At 42.5% G+C, this 20,354-nt stretch overlaps 1 long non-coding RNA gene and 1 pseudogene across 2 annotated transcripts in view; both read left to right on the top strand.

Moving 5' to 3' along the window:
* The first annotated feature begins 492 nt into the window (after nucleotides 1-492).
* The window catches only part of LOC114278945 (uncharacterized), a 63,272-nt gene continuing 43,410 nt past the window's right edge, over nucleotides 493-20,354 (top strand). The window contains exons 1-4 of one of the 2 annotated variants that reach the window (XR_014334867.1): nucleotides 493-743; nucleotides 3,041-3,369; nucleotides 3,459-3,523; nucleotides 3,705-3,842. This is a non-coding gene — a long non-coding RNA (uncharacterized LOC114278945). Of the gene's footprint in view, nucleotides 744-772; nucleotides 1,104-3,040; nucleotides 3,370-3,458; nucleotides 3,524-3,704; nucleotides 3,843-20,354 lie in introns of those variants that run through there. The other variant, XR_014334868.1, reaches the window with a different exon arrangement.
* LOC114278967 (small nucleolar RNA snoR74) lies at nucleotides 2,213-2,322 on the top strand (annotated as a pseudogene).

A 20,354-nucleotide genomic window follows, 5' to 3' on the forward strand; every position in this document is an offset into this window, starting at 1 on the left:
CCTCATATCAATACAGTTCCTAAGCTTTCTCAACCGCTCAACCTTGTAAGTAGTTTTTGAAGAATGCCACAAATCTCTAGCAACAAAATTGGCAATGAGTCAATGACCATATAGAAATCACAGAGAAGGTTGAGAGATAAATCCTGGAGTTTATGTACATTGCTCAAATTTCACAAACAAATTCTCCCTCAAATTCCTCTAGTCGTAATTGTAAATCCATTTGTGCTCATCACTTTGTCCCTATCCCTTCCACAAATAGTTTACCTGCTCCTATTCTTGAAACGGCTCTCCAACCAATCTAACCTTATTAACTAAAGAACAGCACCCTCCACCCTTTCAAGATAGACCTACAGAAATTGCTGCCCTAAAAACTAGCAAAAGACTATCTCTACTGACTTCAGGATTTGATACCCTAAAGGATGACTTTTTATAAATTATCAAATCCCACAAAAATCCAAAAGCATCAGTCCATATGAAATAGAATAGAGAGTTGTTTTGAAAGGAAAGAATAAACCCTTCAAATAGATTAATCTATTGGGGCTAGGAATCATTAGAGCTAGTCCGAATTTATCAGTGACTTTAAACCTCATTCAGCCCGCAGGAATGCAAGGCCCAATTTATTTCTCCTATTTCCTTCTATTTATTTGCTCCATTCCCAGTTTTTCCCAGTTTTGCCCTAGACATGCATCAAAACCACTGGGATTCGACATCTCTCTCTTTCTTTCATCGTCTGAAGAACATTGGCATGAATCTCTATCTCTCTCGATCTCTCAATCTCTCTTTCGATCTCTCAATTTCTCCCTCTATCTCTGACTTTCTCTTGATCTCAATCTTTTTATCTCTCTCTCGATCTCTATGTCTCTCTCTCACGATCTCGTTCTCTTTATATCTGCATACACATTATCTAACCTTTTTTTAGATAATTTTTCTTCTCCTAAAAATCTCTCTATACAAGTATATATATGAATTTATATATGTATCTCTATGTATTGATTGAATAATCATCCTTATTTTATTTTGAAGTTCTCGACTGATCCAATTGTTAATTGGCGGTGGAAAAATTTCCTCCTTTGAGAAAAGAAACCCTAACTTTCTCATTGGAGGTAAGTTCTAATCTATTTGTTTATATGTTTGTTCTGGTTTTGTTCTTGTTTAGATTTGTATTGAACAACTCTTTGTTAGCTTTTTGTTTACTGTTTGGGAATTGATTTCAATTTGTTAGCTTTTGTAGTTTGAATATCATGTTTATTGACAAAAGTGTTCAGTTAAAATATAGCTAATGTGTTGATTATTGTTGATATTGTGATTAATTGCAGCAATTTTCAAGGTAGATGAATGGGAAATTAGTTTTTGTTTCCAATCCCAAACTAGTAGGAGTATAAACTCTAATTATTTGATGAATATTTTGCCAAAAAAATAAAATAAAAATGATTAGATGATTACAACTAAGAGCATATATTTTGTGATAAAGAGTTGCTAGAGCTTACATCTTAAAACTAGAACTAGAACTAGAGCTGCAAGACAAACGGGAATACATTATATAATATAAGTGCAATGTTGTAAGGTATTTATTGATGAAAACTTCAATATATTTTTCTCAAATTTTTGTATTTTTATAATGTAAAAATCTATGTGTCATTATATTATTGGTTCTCGTCAATTTTTTTTTCTTTTTCACTTTTAATTATCAATATGGCAATACCTTTCAAATTTTGTCCATTAATTACAGAATGTTTGGAATTTTCAACAATATGGAAACTTTCTATTTCTTAAATTGATGATGAAAATCTCAATATATATTTCTTAAATTGTTACTGACACTTGATTTGTAAACCACTTGTTTTTTGCTTAATTGGATAGTAAATTGAAATAAAAAAAATAAAATTTGAGGACTTCTTGTTTTTTCCTTTGTAGATTTTTTGATTTTTGCTTTTGTGGACTTATTGTCCTCCTTTGTACTTCTCTTTTCTCCTTTTTAATAAAATTCTTCTTTTGTTGTTGATCAACAAAAAAAAAAAAATAAATAAATTGAAATAAATTTTTTTATGGTATAATTTTTTTAAAAAAAAGTTATGCCTTTTGGACAGATTGTTTAAAAGAGGATTTTTTTTTCTTAAACCTGAGTCTTATTTCCTCATCTTCTAGGAGCATTTCTTCCTTAAACAGCTGGAAATTTAGCATCAGCATTGTGTTTAGATTGTATTAACCTAATGAAAAAGCAGGGGCCTATTGCCTTCTTGTGAGAAATCATTTTTTTCATTGTTATTGGGTGAACCTCTTGAGTAGTTAATGACTGAAGGTTTAGTAAATGATGTGACATTATAATCAATTGAAGTATGTTAGTTCAATTAATGGATGAGGTCAATAATAATGTCATAATATATGTTGGTACACTAATTGATATATCAATTGGTGCATGTAACACCACCGTTGAGAATATGACAATGTGGGTTTGTTAATGAAGATGAGGGTATTTATTAGAGTAAGAAATTAATAACAAAAAAAAAAGAAAAGAAAAAAAGAAGCTATTTATTGGTATTTGTGTTTCTTGAAGCAATGAAGTTGACTTGGCATTTTGTAGATTATAGTGTGGTTGACTAAAATATTTTAACTGATGTTTTGGCTGGGAAATCTGAGACATAGAATTTTTATCGTTATAATAATGTATGAGATAATGATCATTAGTTTAGAAAGTTAACTACTACTACTTTTTGTGTTTATTAGTTTTTATTGAGCTTTTTGAAATGTGGTTGATTATGATACTATTATTTTGAGCTTTTAGTCTTCATAAATAATCAATTGCTCATTTTGTTCAACAGTTTCATGGGAAATTATTGGGCCATTGATTTTATTTTGTGTACTTTTTGAACTATAATGTGTTTTTCAGATTAAGTCATACTGTGTTTGTAATAAAGAACAAATAGATAAACACGTTTTTTATTTGGAAATCATGGATAGATTTGCCAAATGAACTTCTACGTCAAAATTTTCAATTGTTCCACTCCACTATTGTTGAAGCGCTCCATTGCTTTTCATGTAGCTACATTCAACGTTTGGAGAAACCAAGTTTGATCTGATTCGACAATTTCATTCAATAGACATAGAGGAATAGCTTGATACTCTAGGCAAAGCTGTTGATGCTGGTAAGGTTAGTGGCACTATCAGGGGTTTTGCTGCTTTTGTTGCCATTATCTTTGTACTCATGCCATTTTGAATTTTCCTAATGTAGTCAAAGATGTTTTATTAGATCAAATATGTTGCGCTCAATAACGAAACGCCATATGGTGTCATGAAGTTTTTTCACTATCAAATGTGGCCATGGTTTTCCCTAAGATATTATCTTTACAGGTATTATATGGTCAATTCAAGGTTAGAAATTAGCAACCCATCATTCGTGTGTGTGTGCATGTGCTATCTGCAAGCTGAGGCTAATTTGTAACTCATTTTCTTTGTTCCAGAATTCATTTAACTTGCCTTGCCAAAATTTTGATTGTGAGTTGGCTGAATGCTGTCATCATGAGAGGTATATTGATTGGTAATTGTGCCTTATAATTTTAGTAGTACGTTGTTTTCCCTTTCTCACTATTAGACCTTTTTCAGGGTGAGCTTATTGACCTATAGCCCTCTGGTAATGGGCATACTTTCTGGAAAGTATTTCTCATCTGATTGGGGTCCAACTGATGCTTGTTTGAATCTTTTTGAAGGTTGAACACCAACATGTTTAAATCTTGCAACCTCTTGATGAATATATCTCATTGCTCTATTCCTTTTGCCCAGGGAGTTATTTAGAAGGGGAGTTCAGTTACAACCTGTCCAACACTCTTGTAAAAAAAGCTACCAAAGTAAGCAAATGGCTCACACTCTGAGTATTAGATGTATTTTTGTACCAGCTCAAAATTGAGATACTGAGGAGACAATCTATCCTTCTTGAAATTATGAAGCATTCAACTATGATAAAAAAATGGAAAAGATGATAATCACCAACTTGTTGGAGTCTTTCATTAAGCTCAAGATTGTTTGTAGTAAGTATTTTATGCATGCTTAACTTTTTTTTTTTTTTTTGCAGGCATATATCGTGTACGGGGTTGAAATATCCTCTGCTTTCCGTACTCCTTGTACTCCAAGCTTCTCTTGATGGCGTCTACCTGGCAACACAGAAACGGTGAGCTGCCCGGCGGTAGTGTGCCGGATAAACCCTCCGACGATCAAGTCAGTCCAATTGAAGAAGAAGACTGTTAGAGAGAGTATTCTTTTTGGGGAAGATTTTGCATACCTCTAACGTTCGTCCTCCTCCATATTTCAAGACTGGCCATGCAGCCTCAAGATTATGCGCGCACTACCTCTGCTGTCCTTCCTAGGACAGGTGGCAGTGCTCACCTCTCACCACCTTATGCGTGTAAAGGCTTAGTCCTCCCACCAGTACACGCAGAACTGTCCAACGATATTGGCGCATGCTTGGAGCAGATTTCCTCTATCCCTCACGCCATTGGTCCAGGTGGCACACTCGACCAGAATACCACGACCGGCCTATCACTTGTGGAGAGTTGCCATCACATGCACTCAACCGAGCTATGCACCGTCGGACTATCCCTTGCGAAGGGGCCAAAGGGCGATACTCATGGCCGAGCTGATATTGATCAGTTCATTAGGCTAACCGGTTGTGAGGTATGCCGGCCTCCACCCGTCCTACCTTTATTCTCGGTCACACGAAGCCCACTTATCTCGGCTGGTCGGTCAGAAGCGTGCCGGCCCTAACCGCGTCCACAGTCTAGCCCGAGTTGCTCTTAGCTTGGTCATCAGACACTGCTACGCACTTGGCCGCGTTCTAGCTCGGCCAGGCATTGGTTCGTGTCTGACCGGTCTTCTGCTCGGCGGCGTACGGTTCGTCATGATCGGCGTTATCGTAGCTCGGCCGTACTAACGCGCAAATCGCCCCTCTCATATCGACATTGCAGAAAAATATGGTCTACATCATGTATCTCTTGCGATTGGTATGATGACAATCTCTCTCTCTATACATTCACAATTGCTCACCTTATTATATTTCGATCAATTCTCAAAGGTTTTACAAAGGCCTTGGCCTAAAACTTGATCATTCTAAAACCCATGTACCTTGTCACTGTGAGAATATATATTGTATTTATGGCATGCTTGTGTATATTAGGAATTAGGCAATTTCCTTTTCTTGCTTGTGTATATTAGGAAATTGCCTAATTCCTAATATACACAATTTCCTAATATACATAAGCATGCCATATATACAATATATATTCTCACAGTCACAGCCACAGGGTTCTCGTTGCTGCGAAGTACTCCCTCACATCTGTATGTGCCAATTAGTGCTAGTAAAATTGCCTTTTCTGAATTGTGTGCATGAAATTTCGAAGCTCTATCTGAAACGTGAAATTATTAATCAGACATCAAAATTGCTTTTTATTGCATGTTTTGACTGATAGATGGATTGAGATAGGAGTGTCTTTTATTGCTCAATAAAATCTTCATGTATGCAATTTTAAATGCGTATGCAATTTTACCATTGGTACAATGGTAAAACCTTAGCCTAATAACCTTGAGGTTATGGGTTCAAATCATGGGGCAACCACTTTGCGCACTATGCCAAAGGTTAGGTGTGTACCCAATTTTTTCCCTTCCAAACACACATGAATGTGTACTAATTGAGCGTTGTTTTTTTTTATCAATTGAACTAAGAAGCACAATTTAAAAAGTAGAATACAACTATTAATAGTGTTAAATATAGTAACTTTATATTTTGTCTATTATACATACCATATTATTTTTATTATCATCCTTAGGATTACCATGCTTAGGTTTCTCTTCTCCTATATAGAGGAGTCTTATATATGTTGTTACATTAATTATTCAACATAATATAATATTCTCTCTCTCTCTCTATATATATATATATATATGTATGTATATATTGTAACATGGTATTAAATCTAGGTTAAGTACCTAGTAATTTTGCTTCACCGGCAGGCGGTAGCCTTGCCTTGGCCGCCTGCCGGACCTCAACTCGATCCATTCCCGGACCTCTTTGTTTTTCCCTTCCAAAGTCTCTCTTCAGAGCACAATTTTTTTTCTTTCTATTGCTTGGTTTTTCGAAACTCGTCTCTACAAACTCTCTCTCTCTCTCTGAGGCAGCCTTAGTCACTGCCTTTCTCTTTCTTTTTTCTTTCTAAACTTAATTATTTTATTTATTATTATTATTATTATTATTATTTTCCTTACAATCCACTTCTTGAATATCTTTTTCTTCTTTTCTTCCATTTTTTTTCTTCTTCCTACTTTTGAAAAGGCATGTCCTCTATCACACTTGTAACGCCCTCAAAATAATACAAATAGCCCAACTCATAAGAGAAATGAATATAACATAATTGGTACGCTTTCAAATAACAGAGTTCATATTACAAAAGGGAATACATGCATTATACATTCACAAACGTTTATTCTGAATCTACAGCATGCAATGCAAATTAATAACAAGAAATTAAATGCCTTACGGGCTCATATCTTTCCAAGACATATCTTGGTTATAATCAAAAGTGACCTTAGCTCATTACACCTTAAGCCCTTGGCTTTACAAAAATATACAATCAGAACAAGAAGCCCTTGCTTCCAAAAGTTTCTCTAACGTTATTGCCTTAGTGGAGGCATGCCATCATTACCTGAAAATGTTATTCCCAAGAAGGGTGAGCCACAACCCAGTAGAAACCATCTAACACAGCATATGAAATTTAGCAAAGATATAAGTACACTATGCATATGCAACATCAAAGATAAAGGCATTCACATGATGTGTAGTCTTAAATTACCAAACTCAATCATTAAGCCATTCCCCTTCATTTCATTTAATTACATAAGCCAATTTCATCATTTCTCAACAACCCAAAAGAGATTACAACTCATTGGTTCTAGAACTACCTTATCAACACTTAAGCACTTCAAACTTTTTTTTCATGGATATTTCGTCCATGGGCAGCCATCAAACAGGACCCATGTATTCTTTTACGGATATTTCGTCCGCGGGTGTAGACGTCCCCCGAACGCCCCGGGAGGGTGAGCTCCCGTTCTGTTCATTTGTGGGGTCACTACAGCTCGGACTCTCAAATTGTCACGGTTCTTAATCTTGAACCAAAGAGTCCAAATCCGGCAAATCGTTTTGAGAAACAGATTTTTGAAAAGAAGTGCCAAACATGGACTGCTTTGCTAGATACAGAGTCGCCACCTAAATATTTTTAAATGGGGGAATTTAGGAAACCCTGACTCGATGCCGAAGGCCACATATCGGTCATCACCGGAGTTGTCTCGGCTCGGGAGCTAGTGTATGATCGGAGAAGGTCAGCTATGAGCACCCCCTTTCGCTCGGTCCGAAGACCGGCCTCTACTAACCGTGATATCCATTTTTGAAAACTTTATGCGTTCTTATTCCATTTCTTAGCCTAGAATTACTATGTTATACGCACAGCAAACAAGTATAGACTAGATTGCCTAATTTGGAAACAAGCATTGCATATCCGTTTGTTTTGAAAAGCGCTTTGGAATTTGCTACTTGCAAGTAGGCTAAAATACGGATTTCAACGAGTTTTTCCAACTCAAACAATCCAACCTTCACCCATAGGCATTCAAACAATAATATCACATAAGCCTTTAGCCACATGGCAAACATACTGTCATGGCAACATTCACACGCATGCGAGATGCTAAAGCATAAATACTTACATAGTACTCCGTGCCAAAACAATAAACTAGTTAGCAAACATGCGTGATCCTAGTTCATGTTAGAGTGGCTAATGCAACGCATGCAAAATGCAATTAGAGTAGGCTCGGCTAACCTAAGCATGGCATGTGAAATGCAGTCAATTGATGCACGTATTCAATTTGAAATTGAAGTACAAATGCAGTTAGCATGATGTACCGAGCCCGGTGCATGCAAAGCAAGTGTATGAATGCACGCATGCATTGCATGAGGTATGCTAATTTAAACGTGCCCTAATACTAACCATCAAAGCAGGTAAATAAAAGGGAAGAAAGAAGTGGGGATGGGAAGACATACACACACTCACCCACACTTATTACAGATTTGCCCTCGCTCGGAGGGACTAAATAAATAATACAAATTAATTAACTACGCAAGCTAATTAAATATTACAAATTACCTAATTAGCTAACAAACTAATTAAGCTAGGAAAAGCAGTAAACCGCCTCGGGAGGAGAGCCAGATGCAGCGCGTGCTCGGATCTTGCTCGGAAGTGCACCGCCATGCATAGCCTGCCTCTGTTTTCCCTGCTCTGCCCCTCTGAAGACTGCCAAAGTCTCAAGGATGCTTCTCTGGATACTGGGAATCACCACCGGCTGAGTAGAGTCACCACCGGCAGCAAATTGTGGTCATTGGCACAAAATTGATCCATCGGCAGAAGAATAATTGCCGGTCGGCAATGTACACTGCCGGTCGGCAAAGAATGCCTGCAGAACCTGCAACTCACAGCAGCAGAGGACAGAACTTGCATGGCAATACAATTCAAGCAATGTATGCACTAATCATGCCCCCTATCATGTTTGTGACTCAAAGGGGCATGTGTCTCGATTTTCGAACCGCCAATCACGCATTTCCATGCATGACGGCCCAAAGGATCAAGTGTCCAACTTTCATGTCAAATGAAATGCAAACCAAACAAACAAACCAAGGCCCAATTCCCATCACCAAATCAAGGAATAAGGCATGCATGCAAGATGCAATGCAACCTAGGCATGCAAGCTAAGGATGCAACATGGCATGGCAAGACACTTATGCAAGCATACAAGCAAACATGAGGCAATGCAAATTGATGGAAAGGTGGACTTACACATAATTTAGGCAACTCTAATTAGGCCTAAAACAATGGCCAAAGTGCTATAATAAGGGACCAAATACACATGCACGCATACACATGATCAAAGGCCAATACTTAGGCACAAATTGGACAACTCTCAAACACATTTGAAAGGAGGTAATCATGGACATATAGCATGCAACATAAGCATTGAAAATCATGTTAAAACAGGGTGCCAAACCAAGCAACAAGTCAAGCCAAACATGCAACAAATGGCCCAAGTGCTTGAAGCAAGTCAAAGGGGCTTGAACCATGACCAAGCCAACCAAGCCTCATAAGGCTAAGAGGACTTAAAATAGGTTCAAGGCAGACCTAGACCATGCAAAGGGGACCCCCTAGATGGCATCTAAGTGGCTCAAAATCAAAGGCATGTATAATGGCCAAAACATGGAACATGTTACACAAGCTTTCAAAGCTTCAAAGAGGTATCCAAAGTAAGCATGCAAGCATGCTATAAGGTCTGAAATTATGCTATAAATGATGCCAAATCATTAGAATAAAGCAAATAGTGCATGCTACAAACTCACACACTTGAGGCCAACAAGCCAAAATGCAAAGGGGGCATATAATGCGTGCCATGGCCGACCCAAACAACTATGGACAGACCTCTAGCATGGCAAAATAAGCACACAAGCTTCACAAAACGAGACCTAAAGCATGCTCGAGCAAAGGCTAACAACCTAAGGCATATTAAGGTAATAACAAGGCATTACATGGTAGGTATGCTAAGCATGCATGGTGTACCAAAACCAACACACAACAAGGTTATATCATGGCATAATAAGCATGGAAAACAACCAAGACATGACCAATACACATTCTAACATGATGCTCTCTCAAGAGGCCAAAAAGGGTCCCTTTCAAGGATAAGAAGGAGAGGGGGTGGCCTTCCCCTTTTGGAGACTTCAAGGCACCATCTCCACCACTGAAATCCCTCAAGATTTCAGTGGTGAAGAGGCCCAAATACCAAAGTCTCGAAACTTGCACAAAATATCACAAAACGGGGCCTTTCAAGGCCTAAGAGGGGTCAAACACCTCCAAACCAAAAAACACTCTTAATAAACAATCAAGAGGGCTAAAAAACAGAACTTTTTTGTATTATACACCAAGCTCAAAAACGAATTTAAGACAGGTAGAAATACAATGCAAGATTGGGAATAAAGGGGCTAGTTTCTTACCCTTGAAGACCCCTTCAACAATGATGCTCCAACAGCCCTCCTTGGCTTGAAAACAGCTCCAAAACTTCAAAACCAACCTCTTAGAACCTCAGTAACTAAGTGAAGGTGAAACACTATGTGTTTGTGTGCAATAGTAAGACACAAATGCACTTAAACACACACAAGAGGGAGATATAGAGATAGAAAGTGTATGGTTTCTAACCCTAGAACTCAAAACCCTAAAAATGGCTATCTAAAAATATCTCAAGTCTCTCAAGTGTCTAACCCTAAAGCCAAGAGACAAGGCTCTCTCTTATAGAGCTTCTTGTCTTGTAAAGCTTACAAGACAAGCTTCCAAGAGAGAGATCCCTCCATACACGTGTATGGAGGGGAGCAAAAAGCAAGACAGCTGTGATAAAATATCTGCAAAAGCAGATGCACAGTAGTCGGCCGGCCAAAAATGCCATTTTGGCAAAAAGGAGTGCCGACCGGCAACAAAGAGTGCCGACCGGCAATATACATTGCCGATGGCAGCAAAAACCAGCCGGTGACCTCTAGCCACTGTCGGTGGTGTGTGGGGATGCCTCGCAAAGCATTCCCTGCCCCTCCAAGGCAAAACACAAGTGTTTGGTGCAAAGCCAGACACTAAACAGTCGAGTTCGGAGATCCTGAGGCAAGGCGCGCGTAGCCGAGACCTCCGGGAACTCCAAACGAACACAAACATGGGTGATCACCGAGTGTTCAAATGGTGACGTCCAAGTCTTGAGGACGGTCAAAAATGGGGTGTCTACAGTTGCCCCTCTTTGACAGAACTCGAAAGTTATAACAATGACGGTAGTGAATGTCAAAGCCCAGAGATGACCCATTTTTGACAAGGCCGAAGACTCAGACAAACATGCAAGACAAATAAGGTATGTGCCCGAAGGCAGGGGCAAAATGCAAGACAATGCACGACGCCGAGCATAACTTATGATAATGCAAAGAAAGCTGTAACGATGCATAACATGCGACAGTTTTAAGCTAGCATACACCAAACTACACTACAATGTAGAAAGGATGTAAGAGAATTATGCAATTCTCGATACGTCTCACTCGGAGGATACAATACCTGTGCGGTTCGTCTGGTTGCACCAGCCTCAAATGAACCGTACATACAATATCGTGCCTGCAAAGAAAACAAACTTAACAGGTACAATATTGTTAGCAGCATGCATGATAATGCAAAAATGGATGCAAAATGATATGCAGTATATACAAAACAATGTATAAACAATACAAATGAAAATGCAATGCAATTGAAACAATACAAACTATATGCAAAGCAATTGAATTACGATCCAGTCACGAGTGGTTCGAGACCACACCTATGTCAAATAGATTGATGGAGGTAACAAGTCTGTCTACCATAGAATGGTCAACTGAACTATGAGCATTGTAGACAGACACAAGAACAAGTATTTGGGGGGAATGACATAAGTGGGGAAACGACCCGCTGGAGAAAGGACAATGATCCTAATGCCGGATGCAAAAATTACACTACAATGCAATATATAAATATGGATATGCTGGAGAGATGGCAATGGATATGGCACGCGGGCCAAACCAAATCTTGCCTAGGTAAGGCATGTACGCATACAAGCCACATCTAACATAGAACGGTCTACTGAACTATGCTTCGACACGAGAAGTATGGGCACATATCAGACCAAGCTCAACATGGAAAGGCGCAAGCCATAGGCGGAGGTGATGCAGTGAATGCATGTGAGCTACGATACAATGGAAATGGCACGCAGGCCAAACCAAATTTTGCCTAGGAAAGGCATGTACACGTACAAGCCGCGGCTAACATAGAACGGTCCACTGAACTATGCTCCGACACGAGAAGTATGGGCACATACCAGACCAAGCTCAACATGGAAAGGCGCAAGCCATAGATGGAAGGTGATGCAATGAATGCATGCAAACTACAATGCAATGGAAATGGCACGCAGGCCAAACCAAATTTTGCCTAGGAAAGGCATGTACGCGTACAAGCCGCGGCTAACATAGAACGGTCCACTGAACTATGCTTCGACACGAGAAGTATGGGCACATACCAAACCAAGCTCAACATGGAAAGGCGCAAGCCATAGATGGAAGGTGATGCAATGAATGCATGCAATCTACAATGCAATGGAAATGGCACGCAGGCCAAACCAAATTTTGCCTAGGAAAGGCATGTACGCGTACAAGCCGCGGCTAACATAGAACGGTCCACTAAACTATGCTTCGACACGAGAAGTATGGGCACATACCAAACCAAGCTCAACATGGAAAGGCGCAAGCCATAGATGGAAGGTGATGCAATGAATGCATGCAATCTATAATGCAATAGATATGGCATGCAGGCCAAACCAAATTTTGCCTAGGAAAGGCATGTACGCATACGAACCACGTCTAACACAGAAAAGGTGCCGCAACCCTCAAACCAACATACTAGCGTGGAATAGGCGCGTACACATGCAGAACTGTGTTTTAACGTGAAAAGTAAGGGCACATACCAGACCAAGCTCAACCTGGAAAGGCGCAAGCCATAGATGGAAGGTGTGATGCAATGAATGCGTGCAAACTACAATGCAATATTTACAAATATGCAATGGAATGGATATTTACAAAATGCATGACAATGCAGTATGATGCGATCTACTGGGGAAAATGCAATGAATGCATGCAAGCTACAATGGAAATGCATGACAATGCACTATGATGCAACGACTATGATTGCAACTTTCCCTATCTTACCAACAGGGCGATATACTAGGTTGGTTCAGTATCCAGAACTGAGGCGTAGACATGCCGCCTCAATCTATGGGGCTTCCATACAGATTTCAAGCCGAGGATACACCCCTGGGTATTTAAACCAGACTTTAGTCTCGGAACTCCCGAACCTTTGCGTTCTAGGCATAAGCCATTCGAACTCTAGTTTCCACCGTCCCAGTTGGTCTTCTAGGAACTCACCGCAAACATAGGCAGGTGGCTTTACCAGACCACCGAAAGTCGTTCGGGCACGACAAACACCAAAGGAATTGCACCTTCAGAGGATTTAAGGTCTCCTAGACCGGGATGCAAAATGTATGCATGACAATGCATGTGCTTTTTTTTTGTTTTTGAAATGCAAATGATGTATAAAATGCATGTTGCATGGAATACGCGACAACACGCGGCTTAAGATATGCATGACAATGCAAATTATCGAACTGCACACGTCAATGTGCCGAAGGTTTTGCACCTTCCAAGGATTTAAGGTCTCCTAGACTGTGGAGATTGCACGAGGAATGCATGACAATGTAGGTAAACTGCACACATCAATGCACCGGAGGTTTCGCACCTCCCAAGGATTTAAGGTCTCTTAGACCGGCTGGACACCTGTGCTTAAGACATGCGTGGCAATGCAACCGAACTGTGCACATCAATGCACCGGAGGTTTCGCACCTTCCAAGGATTTAAGGTCTCCTAGACCGTGCGTGTTTAAGGTCTCGCCAGACCACTGCAATGTGCATGACAATGCAAGAATGAGGCACGCCTGCTAATGCTAATGACGACACACATGCCAGCGAAAATGTGACACGCATGCCGATGCAAATGAAGCATGATGCAAGATGATACAAATGAGACACGCGTGCCTCATAAGATGCAAAATGATACAAGTGTGACACGCATGCCACACGGAATGTAAAATGATACAAATGAGACACGCGTGCCTCATAAGATGCAAAACGATGCAAGTGTAACACGCATGCCACACGGAATGTAAAATGATACAAATGAGACACGCGTGCCTCATAAGATGCAAAATGATGCAAGTGTGACACGCATGCCACACGGAATGTAAAATGAAACGAATGAGACACGCATGCCTCATAAGATGCAAAATGAAACAAATGAGACACGCGTGCCTCATAAGATGCAAAATGATGCAAGTGTGACACGCATGCCACACGGAATGCAAAATGAAACAAATGAGACACGCATGCCTCATAAGATACAAAATGAAACAAATGAGACACGCGTGCCTCATAAGATGCAAAATGATGCAAATGTGACATGCATCCCACACAGAATGTAAAATGATACAAATGAGACACGCGTGCCTCATAAGATGCAAAATGATGCAAGTGTGACACGCATGCCACACGGAATGTAAAATGAAACAAACGAGACACGCATGCCTCATAAGATGCAAAATGAAACAAATGAGACACGCGTGCCTCATAAGATGCAAAATGATGCAAGTGTGACACGCATGCCACACGGAATGTAAAATGAAACGAATGAGACACGCATGCCTCATAAGATGCAAAATGAAACAAATGAGACACGCGTGCCTCATAAGATGCAAAATGATGCAAGTGTGACACACATGCCACACGAAATGCAAAATGAAACAAATGAGACACGCATGCCTCATAAGATGCAAAATGAAACAAATGAGACACGCGTGCCTCATAAGATGCAAAATGATGCAAGTGTGACACGCATGCCACACGGAATGTAAAATGATACAAATGAGACACGCGTGCCTCATAATATGCAAAATGATGCAAGTGTGACACGCATGCCACACGGAATGTAAAATGAAACTAATGAGACACGCATGCCTCATAAGATGCAAAATGAAACAAATGAGACACGCGTGCCTTATAAGATGCAAAATGATGCAAGTGTGACACGCATGCCACACGGAATGTAAAATGATACAAATGAGACACGCGTGCCTCATAAGATGCAAAATGATGCAAGTGTGACACGCATGCCACACGGAATGAAGACTTTGACAATTGGACTTATACGCTATGCGAAGCCGGTTCGTATTCAAAACAATGCAATGTACTAACAAGTACAAGTGAGGTGCGCAAGATAGCGCGAGAGGATGCATGCAAGATGCAAGTAAGGTGCACAAAACAGTGCGATGCGGTGCGCAAAATAGCGCGAGTGATTTGAAATGTACAAGACAGTGCGATTGATTTGAAGTGCACAAAACAGTGCGATGCGCTAAACAACGCGATTGAAATGCAATGCACAAAACAGTGCGATGCGCTAAACAGCGCGAGTGATTTGCAATGCACAAAACAGTGCGATGCGCTAAACAGCGCGATTAATTTGCAATGCACAAAACAGTGCGATGCGCTAAACAGCGCGATTGATTTTGAAATGCACAAAACAGTGCGATTGATTTTGAAATGCACAAAACAGTGCGATTGATTTCAAATGCACAAAACAGTGCGATGCGCTAAACAGCGCGATTAATTTTGAAATGCACAAAACAGTGCGATGCGCTAAACAGCGCGATTGAAATGCAATGCACAAAACAGTGCGATGCGCTAAACAGCGCGATTGATTTTGAAATGCACAAAACAGTGCGATGCGCTAAACAACGCGATTGAAATGCGATGCGCATGGGGCAACTTTTGAGTTTTGTAAAAGCCAAAATGATACGGAAAGGATACACCTTGCACGAGTTCGAGTGCCACGCACTGAAAACACGACCCGAGGTCAAAACGGAGGTCGGTTGAGCGTCGGAAACACACTGTTTTGCACTGTTTTGAGTACTAAAGGCCCTGGACCCCACACATAACTCAAACAAGGGTGTAGGAGGCTCCAAAATCACTGTAGGAGACCACCGGATGTCCACCGGCCATCAGAATAAATCACCGGCCATCCATCGGCACTCATTCAATTCCATCGGCACAATTTTCTGCCGGCCGGTACAAAATGTTGCCGACCGGCAAAAAGTTCCTGAGTCGGGGCAGATTCGACATTTCACCTCGGGCGTTTTAAAATAGGGTTTCTAAACCCTATTTCCCACTTCCTCTTCCGCCGAAAACTCACACCCTCTCTCTCTAGAGTGTTTTTCTCTCCTCTTTTCTCCGTTTCGTCGCGTTCTACGCCCGTTTCGTCGTCGGATTCGCGATTTTCTTCGCGTTTCGGACATTTTGAACCGAACAAATCTTTGTTTCGATGCCTCGTTTGCCATTCCCACCTTTTTGGGGTTTGTTCCCCTCGCTTTCCTCTTGATTTCCGTGCCCTTTCACATCCCAGCCTTTTCGGTCATTTTCAGCCTTCCCGGGAGTTGACTTTTCGGTTGACTTTCCGTATTCTAGCCCGGTTTTCCTTCCTCTGGCTATTTTCTCATCATTTTTGATATGGCGGATGACATTCCACGCGGTGGGACTCCCCCAGATCACGAGATGGATCCCGGGGTCGAGCTCCTACCCTTGAGCGAGCGCCCGTTCGACCCGGCGACCTACCGGCCGACGATCCATGTTCTGCCCCCTGACGGACTGCGCCAGTTCAGGAGTTTCTAGAGGTACGCGCGACCCGAGCTACTACTACGTGAGCCTACCTCCCACTTGTCCTTCGACACTTCTGAGGTAACTCTCTTTTTTCTGCTTTACTTTCTGCAATGTAGGATACAAAACTGTCAACTGCCATAACCGATTACAGTCGATACTCTGTATATTGTAGTTGATTGCAAACATACGTGCAACTGATATCTGCTTGAAACTGACACATGCACACACACTGCACTAGCCCTGAATCACCCAAACACACGGCGCACACTGTATTTCACTGCACACATCGGCACCCGACATCTGCTTGAGTCTGAACGTATGCACACACGCTATACTGCACTGAACCATCCGAACACGCTGACGCATCACACGTTGTAGTTCACTGTAAGCACACCGGCACCCAGTATTTGCTTGAATCTGTTAAACTTGCACGCATGCTATACTGTTCTGAACCACCCAAACATGTTGATGCACCACACGTTGTAGTTCACTGTAAGCACACCGACACCCGGTATTTGTTTGTATTCGTCAAACTTGCACACATGCTGCATCTGTATACTGCTTAGAACTGCATTTTGAATATTGCCTTGCAATTGTTATTTTCTGTTTACAGGGGGATTCCCATACCATCCGTGGGTATGGGAACACCGGCGCTCGAGAGTGGTACGCCGAGCTTCCTGATGCGGTCCGTCGCATAGTGGACCAGGCGGGTTTCGGCGCATTCTGCAGAGGACTCTCCAGGCTCACTACGTGCAGACCTCTACTCGCCGCTTTGGTAGAGAGGTGGTGGGACACCACCGATTCGTTCCACTTCTCCGCGGCAGGGGACATGACGATGACCCCTTACGATTTCTCGATGCTCACAGGCATCGGGGTAGGGGGTGATCCGATCCCCTTTGATATTGACATGGACGAGTGGACTGCCGCTCAAATCCATCTACTCGGTGAGGCGCCACCTCTTGCTCGTCCAGGCTTTGTCTGATATTCCTGTTTCGAGGTGCAGTTCCGGGTCCAGCCCACCCTTGTTGACGCAGCCCCGATGACCCCGGAGGCCGTGGAGAGGTACGCTCGCGGCTTCCTCATGTTTTTGTTCGGGACGACTATTTTCGCTGACCGGGCGAACACCATGCCACTCTGCCTGCTCAGCGCACTGGTGGACGTCAGGCGGATCTTGCATTATGACTGGGGTGGTGCCGCTCTGGCCACTCTCTATGGATACATGAGCTCGGCTTCCCGCGGCAGCGGACAGTTGCTCGGAGGCTACTGGCGGGCTTGGGAGGTACATTTCTTCTCCGCTTTTCATTTCTGTTCTATATTTTCTGTACTCTGTACACTGCACACACTGTAGTCTGCTTTATACCTGTTGTATACTGTACACACGGCACACACATACACTCTGCTTTTCACTGACTGTACACTGCTCACACTGCACAATACACTGTACAACACACGGCTCTGCCATTTCTGCTTTATTCTGTAATTTGCTTTATCTAATAGTCATATCGATGTTTTCTCTGCAGTTGTGGGTTTACGCCTACTTTCCTAGGCTCGCACCCGTACCGGTCACGGAGACCCCTCTGGTCGTCCCCTTTTCACGCCGCTTTGACGGGAGATGTACCCGGAGGCCGCGAGAGACCTTCAGCTTTTTCCGCCGCTTCTTTGACACCATCACCCCCGCGGAGGTATGTTTTACTTGCAGTTCATTTAAGCTTCGCCCTTCCACTGTATATTTCAATAACAGTAGATAACAAACTGTGTTGCATTTTCAGATCACCTGGCAGCCTTGGGCTCCTTTGCCAGCCGTGACGCGGGATCGGTTTGCCGGTGCCGATGAGACCTCGCATTTCCGGATCTTGTTGGAGGGCCCGGTCTGTCGGGCTTGGTACCTAGGTGAGCGTTTCTTACGCCAGACCCTAGGATTACCGGAGCAGATAGTCCCGGTTCACCCTCCCGAAGAAATGAGGGAGACCGAGAGGCTCACCACTGAGCAGATGGACGATTACACCATCGGTTGGGAGGCGACCCGCTTCAGAGGTATCGGCGACTACCGAGAGTACGTGCAGACGTACCTTATGCGGCCTCTAAGCGGCGGCCGTCGGGTTGAGGGAGCTAGGCCCGTGGCGCCAGCGGCTAGGGCGGGAGCAGGAGCTGGAGCGGGAGCTTCGAGGAGGGCCTGAGTCCGTGGCAGGGGCGGAGTTCAGGAGGGACGGGGGACCGGTTGGCCTGCTCTGCCCACTTCATTGACTTTCCGAGGGCAGGGTGGGGTGACCTATCAGGTCCCCTTCGCCCCTCCGCCAGCTGATCATGAGTTTGTCGGTGTCCCCGACTTGCCTCCAGTATGTATTACTGCATTTCTGTACAGTCATTTCATTTCAGTTTATTTGATATTCCACAGAATATTGATGCATCTGATACTTTTGCAGGCTTCTTCTGCGTACACCCGGCAGTCATTGGAGATAAATGCCTCCATGATGGGGATGCTCCAGCGGACCTTTGATCTCCTGGCCCTTTACAGCATTCCAGTATGTTCTTCTGATCACGGCCTCAAATCACTCACAAGCTGATTCACGGAATCTGATGCACGGCATAACACCTGATACGTTGCATACACTGCATTCTGCACTGTATTCTGCACTGATATACTGCCTTCGGCATTCTCACACTGTACTCATACACTGCATTCTGCACTGATAAACTGCCCACGGCATTCTTGCACTGTACTCATACACTGTATTCTGCACTAATAAACTGCCCACGGCATTCTTGCACTGTACACTGCATTCTGCACTATACTCTGTCCACGGTATACTGATGCATTTTCCTTTTGTGTACTTTTTTAGCCTCCCTTCCAGATTCCCGGGGTAGGAGGTGCTCCGGCTGGACCTTCCGTCCCTGCCCGAGGGAGAGATGAGGAGGGCCGAGCATTCCCCCGCTCCAAGGCGGGGCGCACTCATGTCGGGAGTAGCTCGCGAGCTCCAGTCCCTGATGATGATGACGATGAGGATGACGAGCCGGAGGCGGAGACAGAGTCGAAGGCAGAGTTATCGGAGGAGGAGACCGGAGGCGGCACTAGCTCGGGTTCTGACGACGATGCTGATGATGCTCCTGGACCTTCGTCCAGGAAGAGGACTAGGACAGACCGTTAGCCCTTGGAGTCGCTGGACACGGATACAGCTTTTTGTTATTTTTCTTCTTTCTTTGTACTTTTCCCTTTTTGTTGGTAGTTAGATTACCTTGTACTGCCGCAGGCAGATTTTTGTTTTCCTCAAAACTTGTGTACTTAAAAGATTATGAGATGAACAAACTTTTTATCTTAAAAAAAGTGTTATATCAGTGTATCTTTACATTTCATACTTTTGCATCGCATAACACCATATTACACCTCAATGTAAATGAAATTGATTGGTTGTCTGAAAATTGAACACTTGTACTGTAATAATCAGATAACTAAACAGCCAACAGCAAAATAGCCCAAGCAACCCACTACCTGATTCTGGATGCACAGCCCTTACTCTGCTGGGGATTAATCTGCATACAGCCCATAGCACAGCATTCGGTTCATTCTGCACTCAGCAAACTTTAAACAAAACAGCCCAATCTGACAAGACGGCCTTCAAAGGTGAAACCGGCTAGGGTTGAAACATGCTCGGATGCCTTAAATTTTCCCTTCCTTTCTTTTGGTTCGCCCAAATGTAGAGAATGGCACAGCATTCTGAGCATAAACGATTTTTGAATTTTAAATAAGGATTTTTCAAACCGGGGTATCGAACACAGCGGGAAGGACTCAAACAAAAGGGTGCACGACCTAAACACAACGAGACACGCTCGGAAAAGGCCTAAAACAAAGGTTGAGGTGAACAAAACCAAAGACACGACACACAGACGCGTCAACGAAAACGGGGGACCTTAGATCACGAGGAGCCAGTTTCTCTGGGTATTGTTTCCCACCCTTTCTGATTTGTGATTCTCACATC

The sequence above is a fragment of the Camellia sinensis genome, chromosome 7 (assembly GCF_055761805.1).
Source record: "Camellia sinensis isolate YWXY chromosome 7, ASM5576180v1, whole genome shotgun sequence".
Taxonomy (NCBI): domain Eukaryota; kingdom Viridiplantae; phylum Streptophyta; class Magnoliopsida; order Ericales; family Theaceae; genus Camellia; species Camellia sinensis.